Below are 19,938 nucleotides of genomic sequence, written 5' to 3' on the forward strand. Positions count from 1 at the left end.
GGGGAGGTGGGGCATTAGCGGAAATTAGAGAAGTCGATGTTCATGCCATCAGGTTGGAGGCTACCCAGACGGAATATAAGGTGTTGTTCCTCCAGCCTGAGTGTGGCTTCATCTTTACAGTAGAGGAGGCCGTGGATAGACATATCAGAATGGGAATGGGATGTGGAATTAAAATGTGTGGCCACTGGGAGATCCTGCTTTCTCTGGCGGACAGAGCGTAGATGTTCAGCAAAGCGTTGACCTGACCAACAGTTTTGTTTTGGCACTGAAGGGAAAAAATAGTCTTTATTTTACAGCTATGATTAAAATATCCATGGAGGTTCATTGTATACAATACTAAAAGGCTTCATGGATCGAATTAACAAAAGTAAATTCAACCTTTCAATACATCAAATCTTGTCATTAATGGTTGTGGGCAATTGTTTTATTTTACACAAAGGGTGTTATTGCAATTCAAATATTAAATGTCAAATTTTAGAAGTGTAACGGTACAAGACAGTCATTGTTGAACATACACAGCCTGGGAGCAATTAATTTAAGCCGACAATTCAAAGAGCTGGCCATAGGGAAAACTAGTGAAACTTCTCAGTTCATCACTCGTCAGCAACACAGATTTTTCCACTTAACCAGTCCAAGTCAGTCAACAAAGGAGTTGAATTCTGTTTGGTTTAAACTCAACAGGCTTCACAAACCAGAAGTGATGCATTCACATTTGAAGTATGCTCACAATTTGGAGTTAATTTCATTCACTAGTAGAAACATTCAGTAAACTGAATGAACGCCATACACATTTTCCAAGAGATTTAATAAAAAAATTAACATTAGTGGTGTTGAAGAGTATTCTACATCATGCCAGATTTTAAATGATCTGTTGAAATAAGAATGGCTAGATCCCAGCATTTCAAATTAGACAATAGTGCTGCAAGCAGTCAGAAAATAGTTATTGCACTGCCAAGTCTGAAAACCAGCATGCTTGATGTCTTTGTGCTTTAAGAACTGGAATTCGATGATGGCAAAGGCTTTTTTTTTTTGAGTGGTTGGTTTAGTGGAAATTTTAACCACCCATGAATGTTCAAGTACTTCTTTCAATGCTAGCCATTGATTGGGGTTGTGTTTAAGCAACTGACTGATTAGATCCTTTGCCCCCCCCCCCCCCCCCCCGTTACAAAGGCTGGAAATTTAAGGTCAACTCTAGAAATCCTCCGAATTTTCTCGACGATCAGCTGCTTCAAATGGAGGATGACCTACTAAAAATTCATAGCACAAAACACCAAGGCTCCAGAGGTCAGCATTCTTATCATGCATTTTCCCTTCAATCATCTCTGGTGGCAGATAGTCCAAAGTACCAGACAATGTTGATCTCCTGGATGCTGAAGCTGCACAGACCATCCAAAATCAACAATCTTCAGTTCTCCATTTGCTCCAAGCAGCAAATTTTCTGGCTTAATGTCCCTATGAATCACCCTCTTTGAATGGCAATATACAAGTGCATCAGCCAGCTCAGCACTTTGTCTGTCATCAAATTTTCCACTTTTCTGCAGCTGTTTGTAAGGTTTGCCACATGGAGCATATTCCAAGATCAAATACACTCTGGAAGCATCATGGAAATAGCCAAATAATCTCAGAATATTGGGATGCCTGAGATGTGACTGAATTTCAACTTCTCTTCTGAGTGGGTGTTCCACAGCAGATTTCTCAAGTTGAGACTTGGAAAGCACTTTTAATGCCAAGATAAATCTGGACTGTCGTTCGCGGGCCAAGTACACATTTCCAAATTTACCTTTTCCAAGCGGGCGCCCAATTTCAAAGTCGTCCAAGCACCACTGTTTTTTTTTCTTTTCACTTGAACTTTGGCATTCCACTGATGTATCCTCCGCTGTTTTTCCTTCACTTGGTTTCTCAGCTAGCTGCATAGTGGTCAGGTTTGTCATAGCTGGACTGATTTGCTTAACTTCAGTCTGACCAGCTTCCTTCAAATGTGGAGGGACTTGTATTTTCTGTTTTATCTGATCAGCTGGCACTTGGCTCTTGCTTGGAAGAGAATTAGAAGACAAAGCTCGTGCTTGAAGAGGTGCATGTTGCTGGCCCACGTTACAAGCAGGTGTCATTCGCTGAGTTGGTAAGCTCCTCGAAGGTGGGCAATTCTGTAAATTTCGGTGGGATTCCATGACACACTTTGCACTATTGAAGGCTGCCACCTTTCCAACTCTAGCACGATCTCCTCGCAGGGCTAGCTTCTTCTCCATTTGTAATCAATTAGATTTATTGTATGATGCAACTCTTCCTCAACAAAAGTAACCTCAGGTCACCACGGCCGCACTCCCTCAAACCCAGCCCGGTCTCGCTTCGGTCCACAACTGGCGGCCCTAATCTTCAACGTATGAACTGACCGACCGACCGACCACTCACTACCCTGGCTACAGTTTCTTGATCAGCATTTCTGATCTGGCTATTGTTCACAATAGCACTTGATAAAAAAAAGGCAGTGGTATATACATTACTGATTAGTAGATAAGGAGAAGGCGGGAGACTGGGGTTGAGAAGGTAAATGGATCAGCCATGATGAAAGGGCAGAGCAGGCTTGATGGGCTGAGTGGCCTAATTCTGCTCCTATATCTTATGGTCTTATAACAGGACCAATGAAAGATCAACCAGAGTGCAGAAAACAACAGACTGTACAAATTCAAATATAAATAAATAGCAATAAATAACAAGAACATGAGATAAAGAGTCTTTAAAGTAAGATTATTGGTTGTAGAAACATTTCAATGATGGGCCAGGTGAGTGTTATTCAAGAGCCTGGCAGTTGAGGGGTAGTAACTGTTCTTGAACCTGGTGGTGAGGATCTTTGTCGATGGACGCTGCTTTCCTACTACAGCGTATCATGTAGATGTGCTCAGTGGTGGGAGGATTTCACCTCTGGTCGATTGAGCCAAATCCATTACCTTTTGTAGGATTTTCCATTCAAAGGCACTGGTGTCTCCATACCAGGCCGTGCTGCAGCCAGTCACATCTATAGAAGTTTTAGATGTCATGCTGATTTGAGATGTGGACAGGTGTATGTATGACAAGAATTTAGAAAGGTATGGAGCAAGAGTTGGGAAATGGAATTAGCTGGGATTACATTTTAGTCAGCATGGACAAGTATGCCCAAAGTTTCCTTGTCCATGCTGTCTGTGATTAAACCCATGCCAACTATATTGTTCCCATCCAGGTCAAGTCCTATTGGAATCCAGAGGCAGCCTACAGTGGGAATAAAGGGGCTTTCCTGTTGGCTGCTGGGGACTAGTGATGTTGAGTCCACTACTTGTCATGTTGTATAATGACCTGGATGATGGACTTGATGGCTTTGTTGGTGGAGAGGTTGGTAGCGCTGAGGAAGCATGAAGACTGAAGGACTTAGACAGATTAAATGAGCAAAGAGGTGGCAGATGGACTGGAAGTGTTGGAAAGTGTAGAAGAAATAAAATGCAGACTGTTTTCTAACTGGGTAGCAAATTCAGAAATCAGAGGCGCACAGGGACCTGGGAGTCCTCATGCAGGATGCCCTAAAGGTGAACTTGGAAGTTGAGTTGGTGGTGAGGAAAGCAAATCCAATGTTAGCGTTCATTTCAAGAGGACCAGAATATAAAATTCTACAAAAGGCAGTGGACTTGGCCCAGTGCATCACAGGTAAAACCCTCCCAACCATTGTGCGCACCTAGATGAAATGTTGCTGTGGAAAAGCAGCATCCATCATCAGAGATCCCCACCACCCAGCCCAGGCTCTCTTCTGGCTGCTGCCATCAGGTAGACAGTACAGGAGCCTCAGGGCTCACACCACCAGGTTCAGGAACAGTTACTACCCCTCAACCATCAGGCTCTTGAACAAAAGGGGATGGTTACACTCATTTAAGGGCTCTTTTATCTTGCTACTTCATGCTTGTTATTTATGCTGTTCATTTATATCTGTTTTTGCACAGTTTGTTTAGTTTGCAGCTCCTGATGTTGACAGTTTACAGATCCTGTTTACAGTTACTATTCTATAGATTTGCTAAGTATGACAGCAGAAAAGGAATGTATGTAGTGATGCGTATGTACTCTGATAATAAATTTGACTTTGAACTAAGGATGTAATGCTGAGGCTTTATAGGGCATTGGTCAGACTGCACTAGCCATACAGTGGGCAGTTTTGGGCCTCATACCTAAGAAAGGATAAGCCCACATTGGAGAGGGTCCAGAGAAGGTGGACGAGAATGATCGTGAAGGGGTTAATGTGTCAAGAGTGTCTGATGTCTCTGAGACTATACTTTTGGTAGTTTCAATGAGTGAGGGAGATTTTATTGAAATATACTGAATATTAAAAGGTGTAGATAGGAGGTGGAAAGGATGTTTCAAATAGTGGGAGAGTCTGTGTGGAGTATTGTGTGCAGTTTTGGTCTCCAAATTTGAGGAAGGACATTCTTGCTATTGAGGGAGTGCAGCGTAGGTTCACGAGTTTAATTCCCGGGATGGCGGGACTGCCATATGTCGAAAGATTGGAGCTACTGGGCTTGTATACTCTGGCATTGAGAAGGCTGAGAGGGGATCTGATTGAAACATATAAGATTATTAAGGGATTGGACACGCTGGAGGCCGGAAGCATGTTCCTGCTGATGGGTGAGTCCAGAACCAGAGGCCACAGTTTAAGAATTAGGGGTAGACCATTTAGAACGGAGTTGAGGAAAAACTTTTTCACCCAGAGAGTGGTGGATATATGGAATGCTCTGCCCCAGAAGGCTGTGGAGGCCAAGTCTCTGGATGTTTTCAAGAAGGAGATGGATAGAGCTCTTAAAGATAGTAGAATCAAAGGTTATGGGGATAAGGCAGGAACTGGATACTGATTGTGGATGATCAGCCATGATCACAGTGAATGGCGGTGCTGACTCAAAGGGCTGAATGGCCTACTCCTGCACCTATTGTCTATTGTCTATAACTAGAGAGCACACCCTTAGAATTGAAGGACATCCTTGTAGAAAAGAGATGAGGAGGAATTCATTGCCATGGGCAGCCGTGGTGGCCAATGTTCCCTCCAATTTGTAATGACCAGTGTGCGCAAAAATCTTATGCAGTGCAACTTCTTTTGTCCAGTGACAACAATATGTGCGCACTGAGTTTTTAAGTGGAACTAAACCCAGAGTTATTCAAAGGATAATAAACTACTAAGTCCAGTTTGTTCAACCAACACACATCAAAGTTGCTGGTGAACGCAGCAGGCCAGGCAGCATCTCTAGGAAGAGGTGCAGTCGACGTTTCAGGCCGAGACCCTTCGTCAGGACTAACTGAAGGAAGAGTGAGTAAGGGATTTGAAAGTTGGAGGGGGAGGAGGAGATCCAAAATGATAGGAGAAGACAGGAGGGGGAGGGATGGAGCCAAGAGCTGGACAGGTGATTGGCAAAAGGGGATACGAGAGGATCATGGGACAGGAGGTCCGGGAAGAAAGACAAGGCGGGGGGGGATCCAGAGGATGGGCAAGAGGTATATTCAGAGGGACAGAGGGAGAAAAAGGAGAGTGAGAGAAAGAATGTGTGTATAAAAATAAGTAACAGATGGGGTACAAGGGGGAGGTGGGGCATTAGCGGAAGTTAGAGAAGTCAATGTTCATGCCATCAGGTTGGAGGCTACCCAGACGGAATATAAGGTGTTGTTCCTCCAACCTGAGTGTGGCTTCATCTTTACAGTAGAGGAGGCCGTGGATAGACATGTCAGAATGGGAATGGGATGTGGAATTAAAATGTGTGGCCACTGGGAGATCCTGCTTTCTCTGGCGGACAGAGTGTAGATGTTCAGCAAAGCGGTCTCCCAGTCTGCGTCGGGTCTCGCCAATATATAAAAGGCCACATCAGGAGCACTGGACGCAGTATATCACCCCAGTCGACTCACAGGTGAAGTGTTGCCTCACCTGGAAGGACTGTCTGGGGCCCTGAATGGTGGTAAGGGAGGAAGTGTAAGGGCATGTGTAGCACTTGTTCTGCTTACACGGATAAGTGCCAGGAGGGAGATCAGTGGGGAGGGAAGGGGGGGACGAATGGACAAGGGAGTTGCATAGGGAGCGATCCCTGCGGAATGCAGAGAGAGGGGGGGAGGGAAAGATTTGCTTAGTGGTGGGATCCCGTTGGAGGTGGCGGAAGTTACGGAGAATAATATGTTGGACCCGGAGGCTGGTGGGGTGGTAGGTGAGGACCAGGGGAACCCTATTCCTAGTGGGGTGGTGGGAGGATGGAGTGAGAGCAGATGTATGTGAAATGGGGGAGATGCGTTTAAGAGCAGAGTTGATAGTGGAGGAAGGGAAGCCCCTTTCTTTAAAAAAGGAAGACATCTCCCTCGTCCTAGAATGAAAAGCCTCATCCTGAGAGCAGATGCAGTGGAGACGGAGGAATTGCGAGAAGGGGATGGCGGTTTTTGCAAGAGACAGGGTGAGAAGAGGAATAGTCCAGATAGCTGTGAGAGTCAGTAGGCTTATAGTAGACATCAGTGGATAAGCTGTCTCCAGAGACAGAGACAGAAAGATCTAGAAAGGGGAGGGAGGTGTTGGAAATGGACCAGGTAAACTTGAGGGCAGGGTGGAAGTTGGAGGCAAAGTTAATAAAGTCAACGAGTTCTGCATGCGTGCAGGAAGCAGCGCCAATGCAGTCGTCGATGTAGCGAAGGAAAAGTGGGGGACAGATACTAGAATAGGCACGGAACATAGATTGTTCCACAAAGCCAACAAAAAGGCAGGCATAGCTAGGACCCATACGGATGCCCATAGCTACACCTTTAGTTTGGAGGAAGTGGGAGGAGCCAAAGGAGAAATTATTAAGAGTAAGGACTAATTCCGCTAGACAGAGCAGAGTGGTGGTAGAAGGGAACTGATTAGGTCTGGAATCCAAAAAGAAGCGTAGAGCTTTGAGACCTTCCTGATGGGGGATGGAAGTATATAAGGACTGGACATCCATGGTGAAAATAAAGCGGTGGGGGCCAGGGAACTTAAAATCATTGAAAAGTTTAAGAGCGTGAAAAGTGTCATGAACATAGGTCGGAAGGGATTGAACAAGGGGTGACAAAACCGTGTCGAGGTATGCAGAAACGAGTTCGGTGGGGCAGGGGCAAGCTGAGACAATAGGTCGGCCAGGACAGGCAGGTTTCTGGATCTTGGGTAGGAGGTAGAAACGGGAAGTGCGGGATGTGGGAACTATAAGGTTGGTAGCAGCGGATGGGAGATCCCCTGAGCGGATAAAGTCGGTGATGGTGTGGGAGACAATGGCCTGGTGCTCCTTAGTGGGGTCACGATCGAGGGGTAAATAAGAGGAGGTATCTGCGAGTTGTCGCCGTGCCTCGGCAAGGTAGAGGTCAATACGCCAGACTACAACAGCACCCCCCTTATCGGCGGGTTTAATAATAAGGTTAGGGTTAGTGCGGAGGGAGTGGAGAGCAGAGCGTTCCGAAGGAGTGAGGTTGGAATGGGAACAAGGTGTGGTGAAGTCGAGATGGTTGATGTCCCGTCGGCAGTTAGCGATAAAGAGATCCAGAGCAGGCAGAAGACCAGAGCGGGGTGTCCATGAAGAAGAGGAGGGTTGAAGACGGGAGAAGGGGTCATCGGTGGGGGTGGAAGAGTCCTTGCCGAAGAAGTAGGCTCGGAGACAGAGACGGCGGAAGAAAAGTTCCACATCATGGCGAATGTGGAACTCGCTGAGGTGTGGGCGAAGGGGGACAAAGGTGAGGCCCTTACTGAGGACAGAGCGCTCTGCCTCCGACAGTTGAAGGTCGGAGGGGATGGTAAAGACCCGGCACGGACGAGAGCTGGGATCAGAGGGGGGAGGGGGGAGGCTGGGGGTGTCAGTGGAGAGTGGAGGATTGGGGTGAGAGGAAGATGGAGCCTCTGAGGGCCCAGGAGCTGACGGTGGGGTCTGAGGGAGACGGGGCTGCGGAGTGGTGGTGGGGGAAGGGGAGACGGGAGTCACAACAGCAGCACATAAAGACCCGGCCTGGAGTTCAAGGCTGGCGTCGCAGTTGGTGGTTGCGTGATCGCTGTGAAGGTGTCCATGGTCGTTGCTGGAGTCCGGGTTTTGAATATGCTCTGAGGTGTTGGAGCTGGCGAGATCAGTGGCAGGAGCCGCAATCTGAAGTTCATGCCTGCTAGTTTCAGGGCCAGCGGGCTCTGGAGTCCGTAGATGTAGGATCTTGCGATCTTTGCCTAACATGACAAAGTCAAAAAAACGGCGATTGCAGGCGTGAATCCGATGGAGGATGAAATAACGGGTAGGACCATTACAGACGGCGAAGAAAGTGTCCCGAAGGTGTGGAAGGGTCTGGGATAAGGACACCAGGTACCTCCTCATGGCGGAGAGAGTCGCCTTCAGAGCTTGACGGGAGAAGCGGTGAGAGGCAGAGTCAATAAAATGTGAGTACCTGGGATGCTCAGAAGGTCCAAATTGAGAGGCTTGGAAACGAATCCTAAAGCCAACTGGAGTAAGTTGGCGACGGAGGCACGTTCCAAGAAAGGATATATGGCTGTGATAGCGAGTCTGAGTCAAAGTGTGGTCGAAAAGTTGAAGAGCCGAAGAAATTACAGATGGGGAGCAGTGAGAGATGGTTTCACTGAACTCCCGTCGAAGAGAGGATCTAAACTTCTTCGGTGTAGGCATCACCGGAAGAGGCTTCGCAGTAGTGAATTTAAACGCAAGCAACAGGAATTCTGCAGGTGCTGGAAATTCAAGCAACACACATCAAAGTTGCTGGTGAACGCAGCAGGCCAGGCAGCATCTCTAGGAAGAGGTGCGGTCGACGTTTCAGGCCGAGACCCTTCGTCAGGACTAACTGAAGGAAGAGTGAGTAAGGGATTTGAAAGTTGGAGGGGGAAGGGGAGATCCAAAATGATAGGAGAAGACAGGAGGGGGAGGGATGGAGCCAAGAGCTGGACAAGTGATTGGCAAAAGGGATATGAGAGGATCATGGGACAGGAGGTCTGGGAAGAAAGACAAGGGGGGGGGGACCCAGAGGATGGGCAAGAGGTATATTCAGAGGGACAGAGGGAGAAAAAGGAGAGTGAGAGAAAGAATGTGTGTATAAAAATAAGTAACAGATGGGGTATAAGGGGGAGGTGGGGCCTTAGAGGAAGTTAGTCCAGTTTCTTGATCATTGTTTAAAAGAAACAACATGATACCCATCAATAGGTCTCACTTCTCATACGCTACACAACCGCATGGTCAGAGGTTCAATTTCATGTCAGTAAAATGTATACAATATACATCCTGAAATGTATACAATATACATCCTGAAATGCTTTTTCTTTGCAAAACATCCACAAAAACAGAGAATAATGTTATTAATCTTTTCACATATTATTTAGTTTGTTTGAAATGGTCATAAATTCATTCAGTTACAAATCTAGTTGACTAAATATCCAGATAGGCATTTTATTTGGAAATCATTGCATACAGCACAGATTTTGTAGCTTAATTACACAAAGGACACAAAGTTGAACAAGATACTGAAGTTGCTGGTTTCATTCTGCCTTCTTGACTTTCATATAGTGGAAGACAGTGTTTTATTTTGATAAATAGTGTATTCATCAAAATGAAAGAGTTTTACTTATCTGAGATGCAATAGCCTGGGACTTTTTGACCAAAAAAATGGCATATCCCGGCATCAAAAAAGGCCAGCCCTGGGCTTCGGGCTGTACGATTTCCACAGCCCTGCGCAGGGACAGCTGAGAACATGCAAGGTTTGCTACCAGTCGCAGAGTGATACATTATAAGAAGTGAAATAGATTAGACGAAGAAATCTGGTTAATTTGTTGAAATTTGAAATATGTCTTCAATATGTAGAAGTATTTTTAACATGCCTATGAGGTAGAGGGCGACAACCTTTTGTGTGCAGTCTAAATTCCTTTGTGGGCTATTAGCAAAAGATGTGTGCATGCGCACACCTTACAGGGAACATCGTGTGGAGGCCAAGTCATTGGGTGCATTTAATGCTGAGGATGATAGGCACTTAAATAGTGAGGGTGGCAAACGTTATGTTGAGAAGGCAGGGGAATGGGGTTTGAGAGGGAAAATTAATCAAGAACAGCTGGACAGTGGAGCAGACCGTTGGTTTCCCCCGGGGTCCCCGGAGGACAAGGTTTGGTTGGAAACGGGAGATAGCAGGTACTCTGTAACTTTTTCTCGTGACCCCTGTGGATGGAGTTGTGGGATTGTCTTCATGACAGATCCTTGGATCTAAAAAGATTCCATACTGGGGAAATGAGACAGAAGCTGGGGACAGAGACCCTAAATGGGATTTAGAGCATATGGTGTGGTCTTCTCACAAATGGGAAGAGGTGGTTAAATGGCTCCAGCTTCCGAAGGTTAGACTTAAAAAAAAGGAAGAACAAATTGTGTAGAAGGACAAGGTGCCCCATCAAGACCCTCAGCTCCGACTGCCTCAGGCACTGGACTATATCCTCGAATAGCACCCTTCCCCCTTCTTTGGAACTTCTGGATGATATGGAAATAATACAAATACTATCCTGCCAACAGCAGTGGCAACAAATAGCTTAGACTCTGTTCCAGGCTCCTCGCATAATGGTAGGGAATGTCCTGATACATAACCCCTGGATCCCGGCGGAGGCACGCAGCACGATGAGCGAAGCAAACCGGTAGCTTTCCACAGCTGGTCGGTCCAGACTTGCCAAGTTTTTAATCTATTACCTGGGGATGTCCAGGCATTGCTCAGGGTAGCCTATGGAACTTCCTGGCCGGGAGTTAGAACAGGATTTCCCAATGTGCCCCAAGGGGACAGGGCCCCTCCACCCAGGGAACGAGGGGATTGATGACAGGAGTTCTACTGATGGAATGAATGATTGGCTGGACAAGAGCAAAAGATGCCATTCTCGCAGGAGCCAGGTAACTCGGCGACTTTGGAGAAGTAACTAAATGTCTCCAAAAGAAGGGGGAGGTTATTACTGATTTTATTGCCCAGTTTAAAGACACTTGGGAAGCTAGCGCAGGATTAGCCCCAGCAGGAAACAACCCATTAGCAACAGCAACATATGAGGAGTGTTTGGCAGCTTTGGGCCTGTACTCACTGGAATTTAGAAGAATGTGGGGGGATCTCATTGAAACCTACTGAATGTTGAAAGGACTAGATAGGGTGGATGAGGAGAGGAAGTTTCCTATGGCGGGGGTATCCAGCACAGCCTCAAAATTGAGGGGTGACCCTTTAGAACAGAAGTAAGTAGGATTTCTTTTTTAGCCAAAGAGTAGTAAGTCTGTGGAACGCTCTGCCCCAGAGTGCGCTGGAGGCCAAGTCAGTGCGTACACTTAAGGCGGAAGCTGATTGTTTCCTGATCAGTCAGGGCATCAAAGGATAGGACGAGAAGATGGGTGTATGGGGTTGAGTGGGATCCAGGATCAGCCATGATGGAATGGCGGAGCAGACTCGACGGGCTGAATGGCCTAATTCTGCTCCTATGCCTTATGGTCTTACCCCTAGCAGGAAAGAACCCACTGACAGCGCAATCATTTATAAACTGTCTCCGACCAGAGGGAGCACATTCTTTTAAACTGGCCGATCTGAAGAGGCAAGACGAAAAGGTAGACAAAGTATTAAGACCGTAGTAATAGCCAGAATTTCTATGATAGAACCCCTGTCCGAGTCCGTTGAAGTAAAGCTGGGGAAATTTCTGACTGATGAAACATTCGTTATAGCAGAGAACTCGCCTCTTAATTCGCTTGGACGCAAAGCACTCTGTAAATTAGATGCCGTTATTCGTTGTACCTCCGGAGGTTTGTACCTTGAAATCCCTGAGAATAGATTATCTGAGCTCCGCACTATAAAACGGAACAAACAGAAAGTCCAGCCGCTCTCTACAGCTGGCAACTTGGGGAAAACTCTGGGCAGGTTCTGGCTGCGAATGGAAGTCGCCATTAAAGTGGGAGAATTCGTGGCTGATTTGATCGGAACTTGTAAACTAGCAACTGCACTACATTGGGATACGGATCCCGATGCTGATGATAGTAACCAAGTGAATCAGCATGAAGGCAAGAGGGGGCTAATATTTCTATCGGGTAGGGCAATTTTGGCCCTGAGGGAATAGCAACTGCGGTTCAGCTCAAAAGGAAACACGAGGAACTTTTCCTCGGGGCCCCACATTCAGCACCCCGTGTCTCGCTGGCAGGGAAACCTTTTAAGCGTAAAGACTTGGGGGCTATGGTGAGATGGGTATTAGAAAGCAGAACATCACCTAACTAAAGAGGGGTGACTTATTATGGACCAGATACAAGGGTAACAGCAGCAACTGCGTTACGTTCCGACTTGAATTCCATAGACAGGGACCCCTACGCTAATCATATAGGATTGGTGGTGGTAGCTTTCCTGGGAATGACGAATAACTGCCGAAGTTGGGTACCCGAATACCGCATCTTTGGTCCTGCCTTACGAGTCACAGTAACCCAGGTACATCTGATACAATGCAAAGGACTGAGGATTGCCCGAATACAGCAAGCTGTCCCAGATGTACGTGGGTTTCGCAAGTGCAGTATTAACCCAAGAACATGGCGGCTTACTAAAACCAGTGTGGTATTATTCCACCCTATTGCCTCCGGTGGTTAGAGGAGCGTCAGGATGTTTAAGGGCGGTGGTAGCGGTCGGGAAGGCTGCCCCGTTAACACTCGACCAAGCCTGCACGGTACGGACACCTCCTGCTCCGCCGCTCGCAGCATTCCACTACCGCCCGCCGCGCGGGATACCAAGCCACCCTACTCAACAAGTCGAATTTGACTTTTCAAAGAGCACCCGCACTCAACCTGGCTACAAACAACAGGAATTCTGCAGATGCTGGAAATTCAAGCAACACACATAAAAGTTGCTGGTGAACGCAGCAGGCCAGGCAGCATCTCTAGGAAGAGGTACAGTCGACGTTTCAGACAAAGGGTCTCGGCCTGAAACGTGGACAGTACCTCTTCCTAGAGATGCTGCCTGGCCTGCTGCGTTCACCAGCAACTTTGATGTGCGTTGCTCAACCTGACTACCCTGGTTCCTATGACGGAGTCCTCAGAAACCCATGACCGTGTAAAAGTAGTAGAGATAGTTACGTCACTATCCACTGTACCCCAGATTTAATCTTCTTTACGGACGGCTCTTCTTGCAAGCCTAACGATCACACCCTATTGGCAAGCTATGAGATGGCGACTGCCTTTGAAATTTCCCCAAGGGTCAGGCAGCGGAGCTTTTAGCTCTATCACGATGGGTACACAGCAAACGTCTGTACAGACTCTAGGTATGCCTCCGGGGTGCTACATGGTTTTGAATCATTGGGGTTCACTGCGTCTGCGGGTAGACCCATTCAGCACGTGTCTCATGACAAATTTCTACAAGCTGTGCAGTCGCCCAAACAAATTGCTGTCATTAAGTGCAAAGCTCACGCTAATGCCCCAGACCCCAGAACCAAGAGAAATACGGCTGCGGACGCATGCTACCGCCCAAACTGGACCCCCCCCCACCAAAGCAATTTGCCTACTGACCAGTCACCAGACGATGCAATAGCCACTGCTCTACGTACTGTCCTTACACATCAGGAGAAGAAGGATGTTTATGTGAGAATGCTGTTCTTGGACTACAGTTCAGCATTCAACACCATAGTTCCATCCAGGCTCAACAGGAAGCCCAGAGACCTCGGCCTTGACCCTGCCTTGTGCAGCTGGATCCTGGACTTCCTGTAATCTTCCTGTTGGGAGATTTTAATTCCCCATATATCGATTGGCATTTCCCTAGAGCAAGAGGTTTAGATGGGGTGGAGTCTGTTAGCTGTGTTCAAGAAGGTTTCTTGGCACAATATGTAGATAAGCCTACAAGCGGAGAGACTGTACTTGATTTGGTTTTGGGAAATGAACCTGGTCAGGTGTCAGATCTCTCAGTGGGAGAGCAATTTGGAGATAGTGATCATAATTCTATCTCCTTTACAATAGCATTGGAAAGAAATAGAAAAGTGTTTAATTGGAGTAAGGGGAATTATGAGGCTATCAGGCAGGAACTTGGAAGCTTAAATTGGGAACAGATGTTCTCAGGGAAAGGTACGGAAGAAATGTGGCAAATGTTCAGGGGATATTTGTGTGGAGTTCTGCATAGGTATGTTCCAATGAGACAGGGAAGTTATGGTAGGGTACAGGAACCGTGGTGTACAAAGGCTGTAGTAAATCTAGTCAAGAAGAAAAGAAAAGCTTACGAAAGGTTCAGAGAGCTAGGTAATGTTAGGGATCTAGAAGATTATAAGGCTAACAGGAAGGAGTTTAAGAAGGAAATTAGGAGAGCCAGAAGGGGCCATGAGAAGGCCTTGGTGGGCAGGATTAAGGAAAACCTCAAGGCGTTCTACAAGTATGTGAAGAGCAAGAGGATAAGACATGAAAAAATAGGACCTATAAAGTGTGACAGTGGGAAGTATGTATGGAACTGGAGGAAGTAGCAGAGGTACTTAATGAATATTTTACTTCAGTATTCACTATGAAAAAGGATCTTGGTGATTGTAGTGATGACTTGCAGCAGACTGAAAAGCTTGAGCATGTAGGTATTAAGAAAGAGGACGTGCTGGAACTTTTGGAAAGCATCAAGTTGGATAAGTTGCCAGGACTGGATGAGATGTACCCCAGGCTACTGTGGGAGGTGAGGGAGGAGATTGCTTTGCATCATCAATGGGGACAGGAGAGGTTCTGGAGGATTGGAGGGTTGCAGATGTTGTTCCCTTATTCAAGAAAGGGAGTAGAGATAGCCCAGAAAATTATAGACTAGTGAGTCTTACTTCAGTGGTTGATAAGCTGATGGAGAAGATCCTGAGAGGCAGGATTTATGAACATTTGGAGAGGTATAACATAATTAGGAATAGTCAGCATGGCTTTGTCAAGGGCAGGTCGTGCCTTATGAACCTTATTGAATTTTTTGAGGATGTGACTAAACACATTGATGAAGGAAGAGCAGTAGATGTAGTGTATATGGATTTCAGCAAGGCACTTGATAAGGTACCCCATGCAAGGCTTATTCAGAAAGTAAGGAGGCATGGGATCCAAGGGGACATTGCTTTGTGGATCCAGAACTGGCTTGCCCACAGAAGGCAAAGAGTGGTTGTAGGCTGGTCATATTCTGTATGGAGGTTGGTGACCAGTGGTGTGCCTCAGGGATCTGTTCTGGGACCCTTACTCTTTGTGATTTTTATAAATGACCTGGATGAGGAAGTGGAGGGATGGGTTAGTAAATTTGCTGATGACACAAGGGTCGGGGGTGTTGTGGATAGTGTGGAGGGCTGTCAGAGGTTACAGTGGGACATTGATAGGATGAAAAATTGGGCTGAGAAGTGGCAGATGGAGTTCAACCCAGATAAGTGTGAGGTGGTTCATTTTGGTTGGTCAAAAATGATGGCAGAATATAGTAATAATGGTAAGATTCTTGGCAGTGTGGAGGATCAGAGGGATCTTGGGGTCCGAGTCCATAGGATGCTCAAAGCAGCTGCGCAGGTTGACTCTGTGGTTAAGAAGGCGTACAGTGTATTGGCCTTCCTCAATCATGGAATTGAATTTAGGAGCCGAGAGGTAATTTTGCAGCTATATAGGACCCTGGTCAGACCCCACTTGGAGTACTGTGCTCAGTTCTGGTCGCCTCACTACAGGAAGGATGTGGAAACCATAGAAAGGGTGCAGAGGAGATTTACAAGGATGTTGCCTGGATTGGGGAGCATGCCTTATGAAAACAGGTTGAGTGAACTCGGTCTTTTCTCCTTGGAGCGACGGAGGATGAGAGGTGACCTGATAGAGGTGTATAAGGTGATGAGAGGCATTGATCATGTGGATAGTCAGAGGCTTTTTGCCAGGGCTGAAATGGTTGCCACAAGAGGACTCAGGTTTAAGGTGTTGGGGAGTAGGTACAGAGGAGATGTCAGGGGTAAGTTTTTTACTCAGAGAGTGGTGAGTGTGTGGAATGGGCTGCTGGCAATGGTGGTGGAGGCGAATACAATAGGATCTTTTAAGAGACTTTTGGATAGGTACATGGAGCTTAGAAAAATAGAGGGCTATGGGTAACCCTAGTAATTTGTAAGGTTCGGCACAACTTTGTGGGCCAAAGGGCCTGTGTTGTGCTGTAGGTTTTCTATGTTTCTATATATTATTGCTGTTTTTGTACGATTTTTGATCTAGTCAATATACGTATACTGTAATTTATTTACTTATTTATTATTATTTTATTTTCCCCTCTTTCTCTGTATTATGTATTGCATTGAACTGCTGCTGCTAAGTTAACAAATTTCACAACACATGCCAGTGATAATAAACCAGATTCTGATGTGGTAAAGGGTTAACTGTATACCGAGGTCTAGTATTCATTTCTGTCTGATAATTGCATAAAATCTCTCACAGCAACTTGGCAATGAAATTCCTTTACAGTAAACTACAGTGAAACTGGGTAAATTCTTCAATGGAGATAATTTTTACCCTGTGCTTATAGTTATCTCATCCATCCCTCTCATCATTGTGTCCACCTCCACTGTCTTGCCCCTCAGCCTCATCTGCTCCAGGGACAATAAACCCAACCTAGCTTTGACCTTGAAATGTAATCTGCAGATTAGTTACTGCAATCAATTGTGAAATGAGGTGACCGCATGAGCCAGATAAATCTGTTGATCTATTGATCGATTTTCCAGCCTGATCCAACCATGTTGACAATGTGGTTTCAAAGGTTCATTTATTATCAAAGTGTACAACTCTAATAATTCTTCTTCTCTGGGTAGCCATGAAACCAAGAAAGAAAAAAAAAACAGGCCGCACCATCATCATCCCCTCAAGTCCCTCCTTCCCCGCAAAGAAAAACCAAGATTGGGCAAAATACACAGAATATGAAAAAACTATAAGATCGAAAGAAGTCTACAGTCCAAGTCCACATCCAAAGTGCAGAAAACCTGGCTAACATTCTCCGGGCACAGTGGCAGACTCTCCCCTCACTGGTAATGCAGCAGAGCGATCCTCAGCGATCAAAAGGCAAGCAGTCAGCACTCGCCTTCCACACTCGCCTCAAGGCTTCAGTTTCCCCTGTCAGCTTAATCGGCGAAATGGAGTCAAACATCAGCTTGATTTATGATAGGATCATCAACAGTTTGAGACCATTTGATGGCCGAGAGGATTCTACATTGTCAGTCTAATCCTAGAAAATACCCTTCTGGATGGTGAGGGGTAAAGATCACTACCAGTTGGGACGTGCCATCTTCCCTCAGCTACCATTGGGCAGGAAGAAACTTGAAGTCCCATCCCACTGGGTTCAGGAATGGCTTGTTGGATTAGGGTGTAAAAAGTATGTATACTTTGTATAACCTTGAGATTTGTCTCCTTACAGGCAGCCACAAAACACAGAAACCCAATAGAACCCATTAAAAACAGAAGACCGTCGAACACTTGCTGTGCAACGAGAGAAAAAAACAAATCGTGCAAACAATAAAAGTAAGCAAATAGTTGCATTCAGAACCGAAGCTCGCAAAAGTGTGTCACAGTCGCTGAAGCCAGGCCTCACTACAGCTGATTTATGAGCAGGCCGCAGCCTCAGTTCAGCGCAGAGCAGAGTAAACGTCACAGAGCAGCGATCTGACCTGGCCTGTTCCTCACCTCTGCGCCCAACACCCTGATCTTTTCAATCTGGCTCTGTGCTTAAAATGTTTAAACATCGTGTCGGTCCTTGCTCTTGAACCTGGGCCCTGCTTCCTTGATTTGTCCCACAGCCGGCCTTTCCAATTCAGCCAGGCGCTTAAATTGATCAAACCTTGAGTCTTTCCTCACCCTTGGGCATGGTCCCGGGCTCTGCTTTGTCTCAGTTTTGCACCATGGAATCCCCTGGATTCTGCCACCTCAGTTCAGCCTGTGCTGCCACAATTGTACTGCACCTTCAAGGCTTCCGTTCACAGCACAAAAATGCCAGGCCGTACAGGTGCCTTGAAAGCTCAGCTGCAAAAGGGGAGTTATTGTTTGCAGTCAACAGTCGAAGTTTCAGCCCAGAACTTCGACTGTTTACTCTTTTGATGAAAGTGATGAAACAATGTACAGGGAGGAGGTCAAACACCTAGAGAGCTGGTGCAGGGATAATAACTTGATGCTTAATGTCACCAAAACCAAGGAGATGATCATCGATTTCAGACGGTCTCAGCCTGAGCACACACCCCTCAGCATCAGTGGCTCCACAGTGGAGAGAATGGAAAACATCAAGTTCCTTGGGGTGCAGATCTCGGACAATCTCACCTGGTCCAGGAACACCACTGGGATTGTGAAACGGGCCCAGCAGAGATTGCACTTTCTGAGGAAACTTAAACAAGCATCACTCCCCACTAACATCTTAACTACATTCTACAGAGGCGTGGTTGAGAGTGTGCTGACCTTTTGCATCACAACCTGGTACTCCAGCCGCAGTGCTGTCAACAAAAAAGCCTTGCAGAGGGTGGTTAGGGGAGCAGAGAAGGTTATTGGGGTCTCCCTACCTTCTGTCCAAGACCTCTTTCAGAGTCGATGCCTCCAGAAGACACGGTACATCATTAAAGACCCCTCACACCCTCTCCATGAACTGTTTGTTCTTCTGCCATCAGGCAAACGTTACAGGAGCATCAAAACTAAAACCACAAGGCTACTAAACAGCTTCCTCCCACAGGCAGTCAGACTGCTAAATAGCTGCTCCACCTGACTCTGCTTTGGACACTTTTAACTTGCACTGGACACTTATAACTGATTTTAACTGACATGTGGCTGTTGTGTTTTACTATTTATTGTTATGTTTATTATTTAGTGTTGCATTTGTTATGTTATGATTGCACTGCTCCTGGGAAACGCTGTCTCATTCTGCCCTGCAGAGCTGATGTACGGTTAGAATGACAATAAAGTTTTTGAATTTTGAATCTTGAATCTTTTCCAAAGATGCTGCCTGGCCTGCTGAGTTCCTCCAGCATTTTGTGTGCATTGCCTTGGATTTCCAGCATCTGCAGATTTTCGTGTACTGCTTGCCAAGATCATTTACCAGAAAATAGTTTTATTAATAAAGTCTTTAGTTGCTCTCTTTATCTTGTTTGTCACCAATTGGTAGTCGCTGAGCTTCACCAATTCCATCTTAAACTGTAAGTTTTAACAGCTAGTGGAATGGCAATATGATTTTCATCAGACTGTATCGTCCAGGTTGACAGTAAGAGTGAGCACAAAGTGACAGTCCTCCTCACAAAACGCCCCCTACATTGGACAGACCTCCTCACAAAACGCCCCCTACATTGGACAGTCCTCCTCACGAAACGCCCCCCTACATTGGACAGTCCTCCTCGGGAAACGCCCCCTACATTGGACAGGCCTCCTCGCGAAACGCCCCCTACATTGGACAGGCCTCCTCGGGAAACGCCACCTACATTGGACAGTCCTCCTCACGAAACGCCCCCTACATTGGACAGGCCTCCTCGCGAAACGCCCCCTACATTGGACAGGCCTCCTCGGGAAATGCCCCCTACATTGGACAGTCCTCCTCGGGAAACGCCACCTACATTAGACAGTCCTCCTCACGAAACGCCCCCTACATTGGACAGACCTCCTCGGGAAACACCCCCTACATGGGACAGGCCTCCTTGGGAAACGCCCCCTACATTGGACAGTCCTCCTCGGGAAACGCCCCCTACATTGGACAGGCCTCCTCGCGAAACGCCCCCTACATTGGACAGTCCTCCTCGGGAAATGCCCCCTACATTGGACAGTCCTCCTCGCGAAACGTCCCCTACATTGGACAGTCCTCCTCGGGAAATGCCCCCTACATTGGACAGTCCTCCTCGCGAAACGTCCCCTACATTGGACAGGCCTCCTCGCGAAACGCCCCCTACATTGGACAGGCCTCTGTGGCAGCACCAACATCCAAACTCGGAGGAATTATGAGATAGACATGTTATGGCCCCTACAGCAACCTCTAGAAACT

General features: G+C 46.7%; 1 protein-coding gene and 1 pseudogene across 4 annotated transcripts in view; both read right to left on the reverse strand.

Moving 5' to 3' along the window:
• The window catches only part of LOC140204743 (3 beta-hydroxysteroid dehydrogenase type 7-like), a 63,820-nt gene that overhangs the window by 31,044 nt on the left and 12,838 nt on the right, over positions 1 to 19,938 (reverse strand). The gene's annotated exons all lie outside the window — the stretch shown is intronic.
• Positions 1,192 to 2,246, reverse strand: LOC140205345 (aurora kinase A-like; annotated as a pseudogene).

The sequence above is a fragment of the Mobula birostris genome, chromosome 11, assembly GCF_030028105.1.
Source record: "Mobula birostris isolate sMobBir1 chromosome 11, sMobBir1.hap1, whole genome shotgun sequence".
Lineage (NCBI taxonomy): Eukaryota > Metazoa > Chordata > Chondrichthyes > Myliobatiformes > Myliobatidae > Mobula > Mobula birostris.